General features: G+C 40.2%; 1 long non-coding RNA gene across 1 annotated transcript; it reads left to right on the plus strand.

The window, feature by feature from the left end:
- Positions 1 to 225: 225 nt before the first annotated feature.
- Positions 226 to 3,880, plus strand: LOC124850997. The gene is made up of 3 exons (XR_007032122.1): positions 226 to 253; positions 1,087 to 1,157; positions 1,649 to 3,880. It is a non-coding gene; the product is annotated as an uncharacterized LOC124850997 (long non-coding RNA).
- The last annotated feature ends 8,898 nt before the right edge of the window (positions 3,881 to 12,778 follow it).

The raw sequence follows: 12,778 nt of genomic DNA on the forward strand, positions 1-12,778 counted from the left end.
TTCATCTGTTTTTAATTCCTACGGTCTGAAACAGCTGACCAGTAACGTTCGACATTGTGGTGGGGGCCCAAATGCAATCAAAGGCAGTGCATCCTTTGATCCATGGCTGTCAGTTTAAATTAACATGTTGTCCTACACTTTCTGCTTTGCAGGAGACAGATGTGTTTCCACTTGGCAACAGCCAGTTGTCGTCATGACTCACTTCGATCATCTAAATGGTACCTGCTGACTTTGAAGAGCACAGGGCCAGCATGTAAGACAAAGCAGCTACCGTACCAACATGCATATTTAGTAGATTAATCTATTATATTTGACTTTTATTTATGTGTGGAGTCTAACAGAGAGGAGATGAGATCCGTAGAGACATTTGGTCCTTCTACAACAGACATGCTGAAGTGTGGAATCATGCAGACCTGCAACCTATTGCACCGCTAATACAAATTCAGATTTGCCTTAGTTTTAATGTCGAGTTGGAATTATGCTTCTCTGGGCTGCAATCAAACAAATATAATGCGCATGTCTGCTTGGAAGCATTGTCACTTGAAAACTAATTCGTAAAGAAATGAAGTGACATGAAAAAAAACAATAAAAATGCGCCCTTATCCATTAAAAAGACTGGATGAAGAAAAGATAGACAAGGATATTGAAGGCCTTGAATTAAGTTTTCCCTAAGATCCAGATGAGCCATGTCCACCTGACTGTTGAACAAACAATACTTGTCATCTGATTGCTGTTTTGAACTGGGAAACACCAACTCTTATGAAGAGGAGAAAAAAAAAACACTGGCATGTGTAGGCCTTCTTTGAAATAAAACACAGAACTATGCAGGCCTATTTTGGTCCTTCCCTTAATTTGTGGAAAATAAAATTTAAAAAATGTGTTTTGTTTGAATTAATTAACAAGAACAGAATGATCATCCTCTTCTGTTTTTTCTTCAACCACGTACAGCAATCAACTGTCCAGCCTGAAAATAAAACTACATCAGCTCAGAGTTTAAAACAAATATTTATTTGCTAAATTATAGCCTATTAAACCATAGTGTTCTCAACTGTTTAATGTGATTCCTGTTTCTGAACATCACTGCAGAGCTTATCTATATCATGGCTGTAAGACGTGGCTTTAATCTTCACGCAGGACTGCAGGCTATCATCTCTGAGGTGCGAGTGATATTTTGATTTGATGTAGTTCATACTTGAGAAAACCTGTTCGCATATGTAAGTGGATCCCAAGGAGGACAGGACTCCAAATGAATACTTTTTCATGTTCATGTGTGTCGGGAATGGAATTCCACGTTTCACAAGTTTGTCGGGTTTGGGGAGGTTTTCAATATCGCTCAATTTGTGCTTCTGAGAGTGAACAGCCTTCTGACGGGCTTCGAGATCAGCTGTCAGGCTTTTAAACTTGGACACCCATAAGTGTTTATCAGCTTTATCGGCTAGTTCCATTGGAAGATCGAGTTGACTTACTACTGTGAATGCGGACATGTTCAGCAGGGATGGGTCAATGTCTAGTGGTGTGACAGGGAAGAATAATGTGTTTTTTTCCTTTCTGAACTCACTGAATCTTTCCCCAAATACAGTTTGCATTACGACAATCGCACGCTGTAAATACTACTTATGTTATTGTGTGATTATTTGAACTCTTTCAGGGAGGGGAAGTGAGAGAGAGTACATCTCAAACACTGTCATCTTGCGCTCAAACGCCAAAACATCCTCCAGCATCTGCAGGGCAGTGCTTCCTTTTCCCTGGAGACTTTTGTTCAGCGTGTTAAGGTGACCTGTCATATCCATTATAAAGTGCAGCTTTTCCTGCCAATCTGGATGTTCCAGGTTGGGATGGGTGAGGCTTCTGCCAGACACGCAGCAAACCGTTTCAGCACTTCTCCCCTGGACAGCCACCGGACTTTGTTCTGCAGCAGGAGATCAGAATATGCGATGTCGACTATGGCTGTGTATTAGCAAGAATCTGGCAATGCGATACGTATACCGATACAGGGGTTTTGATTCAATATATTGTGATATATTAGGATACTGTAATCAAGTCAATATATTGCGATTTTTAAAATCTATTTTCAGTCCAATCTGAGTAAAAAAAGTTTACTTCAGGTGAAAAATAAAGTTATTAAAAAATGTAAAGTGTGTTACACATAAACATGCAGACTGTATAGTCACTGTAACATCCAAAACAACAAAACACTTGCTGTGAAATCTCACAAAAAAGGAATTACATCTGCCTGTATCAATGAAAATAAAAGTGAGCAAGTGAACTCTTTCAGCCGAGCTGAGAGATTCCAGCGCCCTTGTTTTCACCTCATTGTACAACTTTGGCACAGTGATGTTAATGTTACTGGGAGGGTATAGCATAAAGATGCTCCATTTTGTGCACCATATTACGGAAGCCTTCGTTCTCTACAAAAGCTGAGAGGGCGAATATCTTTGCAAGTGAAGAAAAGTATTGACTGAGTTATTTTGGTTGCACGAGTTGAGGTGATGGTAACTTCGGTGAGTTAATTTGGTCCAGAGAGAGATGAGACTGATCGTCTCGTTTAGCGTTGGCCGTTTGCTGTGTGAGTGTTTTATTTTGGCATGGCACATTTTGCAAACGGCATGGCTCTGTATGCCGGGGGAGCCAGTCTAATGTTTTTTGATGCAGCCATGGTCAACCATGGTTAGCAACAACATCTCTGTTAGCGCCGAAGTGTTTTTTTTTGTGTTACTTCCGGTCCCAGTTCACGTTGTTGCGTTGTAGTGAAATGGCTGCACACTGCCATCTAACGGTCGGCGTTACAACACAAAATGAACCTCTGCTTGCCATGAATCTTTGCACGAGAAGTAATAATAAAAAATCAATATAGTGTTTTTGAGAATCGATACAGTATCAAAAACATGATATCACGATATTATAGTGAAACAGCTGCAGCTGTCTGATTGATTTTATTGTTTGTACAGACACCATTACAGTCATCAGGTTGACTGAAGATAAAGTCCTTTTCCTCAATATGTTCTTAAGGTGGTAGTGGGATCACTTTGAAACCATGGTAATATGGTTGTTGAAGTTAAGTCTAAGGCGCAATCATCCACCATTTCATATCACCCCTTGCCCCTACCCCTTGGTTTTGCATGTTCACGTGTAGGGGTAGGGGTTTCTCACACCCCTACTGAACAGAATTGTCGGGGGTTTAATCCTTTTGCCTATATTTTGTTCACAATCTGAATTACGAGGTTCATCACGTCCATGTATTCGGGGGGAAATGTTTGAGCACACAGTGCTTCTTGGTGCAGGATGCAGTGAAACATCAGCAGCTTTAGATCCAGTGACTTCTGAAGTAAAGTCACAAACCCCTTCTGTGCTCCTCTCATACTAGGTGGCTTTTAAACAATTCACCCCAGCATCACAAATGTCCTCCCCCCGTGTTTGGCCTTTTATCAGTATCAACTCAATGATTTTTTCCTGCCGACCATCAGAGTTCACATATCTGCATAACAGCGCTGTCTCCTCAATATCGTTAACATCACTTGACTCATCACAGGTGATTGGGTATGCTGGAGCTGAATTAATGTCCTCAATTTGTTGACTGGTGATGTTTGCTGCCATCTTAATGGTCCTGTCCTTGACGGTCTTTGCAGAGAGAGGCACAGCTCTAATTCTCTGAACTCAAGATTAGCCACCTAAAGGCGGAAGGTATAGAGGCGGGGGTCTGTTGTCATGTATGAGTGGCATATAACTCCTGTTGTGAATGGGGCAGTGCATGAAGTTGAGCGAGAAAGAGAGAGTGGAGCAAATCAAGTAAAAGTTTCAGTTGATGTTCGATAATAAATGCAGCAACAACTCGGTTCAGAAGTCTCTGTGTGTCTGTTCACCGCACTGTTGGGGGAAAAGAAAGGGGTTGGTCCTTGAGCAGACAGCTTCGGCCCTGGAAGAAACTATCTCCCTGCTCCCCGACTACTGTCCGGACGACGAAGAGGATTAAAGATCAGTAGAACAGTATGGATGTGACGCATAGAAATATTAAAACACTTTTTATTTTATTTCAGTGTCACAGTATCACCTCAATCTCCAAAATAAGGTGTTCCCTTTGAATTTTTATTTCCATATAAAAAAAAAATTCAAAGCTTTAGTGAGCCACTGCAGAGTGTCTCCAGACCTGCAGGTTGCTGACCCCTGCCATAGATGGTAAACCTGGCATAGCCAGACTAATACTCTACACTATGCGTATTAGTCAGGGACCTCTCAGTTCATTTTCAATTTCCAAGAGGCTTTACCAACGGACGCAGCAACGAATCATGTGACGTCTGTTGAGCGATGGGAAAATGTAAACAGACTAGAGTTGAGAGGAAATCCCAGTGATGATGCTTCCACAATGTCTGTGAACGAGTTTTGTAGTTTTTGTGGGAGATATTTGAAAATATCTGCTCATACATCAGCAGAAGCCAAGGTTAGTGACTAAAATCACTTCTCGTGGAGTCCGGGTATAATCCCCGGCCATTATCAGATATTTGCAAATGAGGCTAATAGACAGTAGGATCACATTTTGTGTCAGCAAAGTATTTTGCTGACCATGTTCATTCTTTTATGTTTACCATCTTCTATTTGCTACTGCCAGCAGGATAATGCTCAATGTCACGGAGTAAAAGTTGTCTCAAATTGGGTCTTGAGCATGACAGTGAGTTCAGTGAACTTCAGTGACCTCCCTATTCATCAGATGTGGATTGATGATTCAATCCGTTGCATGAATTTACAGCTCACAAATCTGCAGTTTATATCACAAGACTGATGATGATCCATGTAGTGCTTGTTTACCGATGTACCATCATATACATGGCTAGGTACCCTGCAAAAAAATGTGTCAATTTTCCTGGTTAATTTGTATTTCATTCCTTAACCAACACCATGAAATCATTGTATCTGCTGTGTAATGGCTGAATACATTCTGAATACATTGGAAGTGTTTCATGGGTGTCTGCTGCTGCTGCTGTTGCTGAGAGACTTTGTCACCAATGAGATTATCACGCCTGAGAGTGGGTGGGAGGAACATTGCATAATGTCATCTGCCATGGCTATGGAAAGGCCTCTCCTTCCTGGTGTTTCATATTATAGATCAGATGATATGATAATAGATGATCATTACCTATAACGTTGTGAACCAAATTTAACTATTTTCAGCTTTCATGAAAATAGTAGCTTTAAATCTGAGACCAGAATGGCTGGGAGAGACAAACCACATAAAGAATCCTGAATATAAAAGTCCATGATGCCAAAGATGGCAGATGGCTGGCACATAACCCACCATTTCCCCAAAAGACAGTTGTCTCCTTTATTCAATCCAAACTCGGAAACATATCAAGCCAAAGATGGTCTTGCATTGATGCAAGTGCATAGTTGAGAACAAATTCAACTGATGAAAGGACATATATAGACACAAATATTTTTTTCAACTGTATCTATAATGTGAATTAGCTTGGCATTTGATTGGGTTGCTGACAGTGTCACTGGCGATTAAACTGTAAAAAGAAAGTTGGGTTGTGAAACCCTGCACCTGTGTGTCAAAAGGACATTTTTACTAAGTCACAATTTTTTTATCAGATTGTATTGGTGATTATGATTATTTCCATTTAAGTGCAGTTATGGCTCTCTACCTATGTATTTAGATAGTGGTCTGGTCTTGCTAGTCAAAAGTAACTGCCAAGATGGCTGCTAAGTGGCACGATTTTCTCACAAATACTGTCTTAAAGGGATAGTTCAGTGATTTTGAAGTGGGTTTGTATGAGTTACTTATGCATAGTTATTATGTTACCTTATGGAGATGGTGATCAGAGATGTCATTTAACAGAGTTTTGAGAAGTGGAATTAGCGTCCCACTGCAGCAGAGGGGACCACCGAAAAACGTCTTTTTCGCCATATTTTTGAATTTTTGAAAAAGTGCAAACTTAAATGGCTGTCTGGCGGAAAACTGAAGCAGTGAAAAAAAGTACGTCCTTCAGCATACAATTGAACGGATATATATTTTTTTAAGGTAACGTTTAAAAATGTGGCGAAAAATCGATTTTTCAGTGTTCCCCTCTGCTACTGTTGTGTCATAAAAGTGTGCAAAACATTGAAAATTAAAATAGTTTATTTTGTGTGGGGAAGTATTTTAAAACAACAAATGTAAACTACAAGAAACATTTTAAAAACAATGTGAAGAACAGTAACACTAATGGCAGTGTTCTAGGAAATATCTGTGATCATTTAAAACACAATTCAATAGTTGCCTCAAGTACAATTGTACCAAATAATTTACAATACACTAAAGGCAGAGATATCATTAAATCAGGCATTCAAAGCAGGTCTGAAAAGTTCAACTTTGACTTATTTATTTTGAATGTGGACAGGTTGGTACAGTGCCAGTGTTGTGGGAGAGAGTTCCAGGGTGTTGCCCACCCTTTTGAGGTGTTTCATTGGATTAATATGCCTCTTGGTCACCTCTGTGCAAAGCTATTATAAGCAATCCAAAGGGAGGATTATACAGAATATCCCATTTGGCGAGGACAAACCCTGAAATCCCCCAGTAGGATCTGGAAGAGGTAGCCAAAGAGGAGCCCTGGGAGCCAGACAGGGACCATGGACAGAAATTGTGAAAGTGTTTCCCGCGTTAACAAATTCCCCAAAGTGTACCCTTCAAATTTCTGTCTACATCTGATATTAAATGAGAACAGAATGTAATTCTAAAAATGTGCAACACGTAAAGTACAATTAATTCACATTTCACAAAGTTCTATGATCCTGTATGAATCAGAGCATTTTACATGCATGAGTGCATGCATGCAAAATGTGGCTGCTAATTTTCCAAACTTTAGAGAGCAGCAGTTCCTGTTATAAGTAAACGCAGTTGTAGATGTAAACAAACAACAAACCCCCTTTTCTATCCACGTCTAGCCAGTGATGTATGACATACCCAGTGAAGTGACTCACTCAGCTTCCTCCGGCTTGCTCTGATGTTTGACCTTGCGGTTTTATTAAATGGCTGATTAAACACAGTGAGGAAGGAATTACACACATCTCACATCCAATTTCTCTTGCTATCGACTTAAGTCATGCAGCTCAATATAATAACTGATCAGTAATTTGTTGTTGCCTCATTTTGCACTGAGGGGGAAAAATTATGCCACAAGCCCAAACTACACACACCACAGTCCTCAGCGTAAGCAAAGCCAGAAATATGTGTTGTCATGGACATGGGCCATATCCCATTTCTCATATTTTTTGTGGGTTTTTTATGAAGAAAAGCGCCGTAATACATTGAAACAACGAACAAGGTTGTCACACAAATCTGTGTGTTTCTTTGGTCGCCTTGGACATTTTATTTCAGCCGACTTGCCCGTGATTAGCAAGGCATATCTCACAGCCCTTAGTTTGGAGGGCCATCTAGCCCTCCGCCTTAACCCTCCCCTCGATGCCAGAATGAATTGAGACACCCCTACCCCTACACGTGAACACGCAAAACCGAGGGGTAGTGGCAAGGGGTGAAATGAAATGGTGGATGATTGAGCCTTGGACTTAACTTCAACAACCATATTACCATGGTTTCAAAGTGATCCTACCACCTTAAGAATGTCTCAGCAGATTTAGGGAAAACTGGTCCACGTGTTTATCTTCAGTCAACCTGATGACTGTAATGGTGTCTTTACAGACAATAAAATCAATCAGACAGCTGCAGCTGTTTCAAAATGTCGCTCCCTGAGTCCTCACTAACACCAAGAAAGTGGAGCATGTCACTCCAGTTCTCAGATCTCAGAGAACTGGCTCCCCGTCTGTCAAAGAATTGACATCAAAATGCTGCTGTTGATTTATGAAGCACCAGATGGTTTGCGGCCAAAATATATTTCTGATCTGCTGATACATCATGAACCATCCAGACCCCTCACGTCGGCTGTGACAGGTCTAATTTTTGTCCCAAGAGTCAAAGCTTAACATGGAGAAGCAGCATTCACTTTTTTATGCTTCACATTTGTGGAACAAACTCCCAAAGAATCCCGCAGGTTAGCTGCAATTCTCACTTCTTTTGAATCAATGCTCAATCCTTTTTGCCACGGCTTTTTATCAAATTAAATCATAATATATTTCTTGCACACTGTGCTTTTACTTGTCCCTATTCTTGTTATTCTACTTGTTAATTTTTTCGTTCTTGTTTTAACTATTCAAAATTTTATTTCAAAATCATTTTCCATATCGTGCGATCACTGTACCGTTCATACATACACAACTTGCTGTCTAGTAATGGTGAAGCTTTCAGTCGGTCACACTCTACATGATCCTTCACCAGAAGAAATGTCTCCAAAGAACGTTTTGTCAAGAAAACACATAACACAGGAGTTCCTTCCCCAGGTTTCACAGGTTTCTGCTCAGCAGCGTCTTCCACTGTCATTGGCTAAAGTGAGTCAACGCCCTCATTGCCAGTCACAGCACAGTTCACACTAAAGGATTTAAGCTTGATTACACTTCCAGATATTTAGCCTGCTATATATCTGGCAGATGTCGTCAAGGCATTGGCGAGTCAGTTTTTGTCACGGGCGAAAAATCTCGCTTCTTGTAGTGTGAACTCAGCGTAATATTTTCTCATGATGCATTGCTTTGCTGTTGAAATGTGCTATACAAATAGAACGGCCATGCCTTAATAAGTATCTACACTGCCTTGAAGTCTGCATTTGGGTCTCTCTACATGTGCTACTACAGCCAATACAGCACAAACAGAATAGCTGTCCAGCATCTTAAAGAGCAAGTGTAAATGCAAGCAAGAAGCAGTGGAGACAGATTGAGATCCATTCTAGCCATGGGTGGATGAAGTATAAATGTGTTTCCCCAAGAAGTATAGATAATATTTACTGTTCCCTAGTTTCAGCACCTTAGTGAGTGGATATAACCACTTACAGGTTTTGTGCCCTGTCAGAACAGGGGCTGATATTGCACTGAAATTGCATTGGCTGTCGCTATCTCCTATGAAGCGGCAGGAAGAAAGTGGCTCCAGAGATTTCAACCCATAAGTCATTCAGAATTCTGTCAGAATTTTATCTGATCCATGATCAGTTCAACCACATCAGTGAGAAATTGAGTGAGCGATGTGAGTGTGCCGCGCGTGTGATCCATTCAGTGGATTCATACCTGTGTGTGTTCATTTACAGATCGCCAGTACCTTGTTAACTACATTTTAATTGTAACTAAACTGTTAGTATTCTTGTATTTTGTCAGTTACCAAAAAGCTTAATTTGCATCATCCGCCCCCTTTGGACTGAAGTTACCCTGATTTGCATTTAGGCATAGCTCAGGGAAACCAAGATGGATGCAATCCTATTTGTGATCTAGCTACAGAAAATGTATATCAAAAGTGTGTAATGTCTCATGTAGGTTTTCTCCAGATAAGGGAAACCTGCAGGATGTGTAAATGAGGCATGAGTTAGCCAAAGTACATATCTTCCAAAGTCTTTTTTGTTCAACATTCCTTAATTGTGTTTCCCTTTGCAGTGTTTACTTGCTGAGGTGGGACAGAGGAACACTTCATGGTGGTTGCATGTAGATATGTTGCAAAAACATCTTCATATAATTTCTTTGAACACTGGGCTGTGGATTCTGTCCTCCATGTTTCTCAGCATACACACATTATGAAAGATTACTGGGATACAGTGTAGACAGGAAGATTACAGCAACAATAATCCTTATAAGATTTATATTCAACAACATATTAAATGACATGTCATCATGTTAAGATGAATAAATAATGTCAATGTTCTTTAACTCTGTGTTTGTGGGTCAGTACGTATTTTTTCTTTGAATGGAAGCACTCCAGATGTAGACGTGTTATCTTACAAAAATTGCATTTCATTTCATTCAGCAGCTCAGCAAGGTGCTGTGCTTGAAAGCCAACACACACGTACAGTAAATCAGAGAAAACCCCAGGCACACTGATGTCTGCTTACAATAGGTAGGTAATATCTTGAGCATGGGAGAATTTAATTCATTCCACACTGTAGAAAGAGGAGCAGGGTTGTAATCCGCAGTGATAACAGAGAAGTAATTTAAAAGACACACAAAAGTGATTGGAAAGCAGTCCATTGTCATACATATGTAATGTTGTGTGATACTAAATCAGGGTGATACCACATGGTACCAGCAAATATAAAAGCATCTTTAATCTGCATGTGTGTGTCATTGTGGGCAAGAGCATGAGGCACTAGAGAAGAGAAAGGAATGAATGCTAATGCAAAAGCTATTGGCCCGTTTTATTCTGACTCTCTTAGTTACCAAATCCTAATCTGAACTGCAATCACTTCAATTAGAAACAGAATTACTGTGTTATGATTCTACCCAGTTACAACTGTTGAACTGCTCTGGCTTTCTTGGCCTGTAAGAGAAGTAGTTACCAATCACACACTGTGGTCACAAGCGAAGCAAACAATTTTAAAACCTGGTCGTCAGTTGGCAGAATACCAAGATGAGTTAACCTCTGAAGCTAATGAATGTCCTGCTGTACCTCTTATCGCCCTTCCTCTCCACTCTGTTCATTAGCAAGGAGAAATGTAGAAAAACAATAAGGTCGGAGCTTCTCAACATTCATTTCTTGAAAGTGCAGTGTGTTTGATTTAGAGGGATCTGTTGGCAGAAATGAAATATAGTGTTCATAACGTTGCTTAAGTGCTGAAGTCATACTGTTTGAACTGGTTACATTAAATGTACAAGTGTAAATCTTCAAATAGCAGTTATACATCCCAAAATCTCGTTCAATGACATTAAATGACTATTTCATCATGTTGTGAATTCAAATATCTAAGTTACTGTTAAACCAAATGAAAACAATATGCATAATTGATTTTTAAACTATATTTAAACCTTAAAGTCTACACAACAGTCATGCTCACACAATAATCTACAATATGATAGGCATGTTCCATCAGTGTGATCAGTCATACCATGAGAAAATAATTTCATTTATCTGTTTAATGTGTCTAGAGCTTCACACATGTTCTTTTATTTCCAGTGATTCAAGTACAGTAAATGTTTCAGAGCAGGATTTTGACTGACATTTTTCTTTATGTCCACAAAGTCACAGTGTTTCAACACAGGCAGTGCTGAGCTAAGGATGAAGCCACAATGTGTAATATTTGAATGCAGGAGACCACTGTCTCTGTCCTCATATTGAAGACTGATCGGAGAAGAGGTAAAGTCAGTATGGACAGATCTGTGGTAACAAACTAGTCTTTGATCTGGGTTTCCATCTTCTATCAGCAAATAAAAGCTCTGCAAATCAATGCTTCGGGCTTAGCAGGAGTAAAACTGAGGGTCAGTGGTAACTTACTCTGCATAAGAACCTTGCAAGGGTTTTTGCTACTGATGCAGTTGCCCTTTTCCCATCCATGGCCCATGTTATTTAAAAAGCAAATTTGCTTGCTCCCATCTGCGGTGTGGTTAGGCACACCGGAAAGCGATTGACCAACAAAAACCTGGTCTGAAGTCAGTGATTCAGTATTTGAAAGTTCTTTTAAGGGCACATTGTTACACACACAGATGGTCTACTAAATGTAAGGGGTCTATGTTCCCTCACCTTAACCCTAACATAGGGCCTAATTTTGATGCAGGGGAAATTTAATAGAAATGAGGGAACATAGGGTATACATCAGACAACCATTCCTGCTTAGTTTCAGTTTTAGGTAACTAAAACACACATGACTCTCAGTCTCACACTGCTCATGATGATCATGTACCAAGGTGCATTTCATAACTTCAGATCGGATCTAGTCCCATGTAACACATCAGTACACTGAAGCTGATGTGTGTCTGATTAGAGCTCAGTAATGTGGTGGAAGACAGGTGGTGGGTGCAGGGCTGAGGGGCCGAGCCTCGCTGCCACGGAGGCTCTAAGACTTATATCTCAGCTGATGAGATCTGGTCACCGTGGCTCATCACTCAATTCACCCTGACACACACACTAACCAGACTAATTGAGCATCAGCACCCCTGTGCCCTTCCAATTACACGTTCACTTCAGAGACAGAATAGATAAATTTGTTGAGAGGGGGAGCGAGAGAGGGTGGCGGTGGTGGAGGGGTATGTGTTGAACTGTGCCCTTACAGAAGTTGTCAAGGCTTTAACACCAAGTCAGCATTAGCTGGGATGGTACAAACTTCGAATAGTAAGTAATCATTTGTTTACCTTAAAAGTCTGGAGTGAATATGTCGGTAATACTTTAGCGTATTTGAAAAACACAAGTCATCGCTGCAGCTACAAAAGAGAAGGCTGACGTCATATGGCTAATTTGGCATGTAAATATACTTAAACAAAGGTCAATTGAAAATTCACAGGAAAATGTTTGGCTAATCTGGAATTTAACAGCATAATGCTACAGGTTGGTTATTATGAAATGCCCAGTATGACCTGGATGAATTACATCAAGCTAGGGGTTTGCGATCTGGCTAAAATATCATATCACGATCTTTTGGGATAGAATCACAATCCACAATCTGAATCATGATTTTTTTTTTTTTTAAACTAAAACAAGTGAGTTTCTTATGACAGAAAAAGACAAATAACATGCATTTTAAAAATAACAGATTCGGTCTTTGACTTCGACCAGCAGAAAAAGAGGGTAACTTCACATTAACTTAATGCTTCGACAGATCGCTCTTGTTACAGATTTTACCTGCAAAACATTTGTTACACTTGTGGCAACGAGCGTTGTCAGTCTGTCTCTGTGTCTCTCCATGCTGCGTGTTGGGTTGGATAGTGAGAGCAGGACACGCCACATGCAGCG

This window comes from Scophthalmus maximus, chromosome 14 (genome assembly GCF_022379125.1).
Source record: "Scophthalmus maximus strain ysfricsl-2021 chromosome 14, ASM2237912v1, whole genome shotgun sequence".
In the NCBI taxonomy this organism is placed as follows: Eukaryota; Metazoa; Chordata; class Actinopteri; order Pleuronectiformes; family Scophthalmidae; genus Scophthalmus; species Scophthalmus maximus.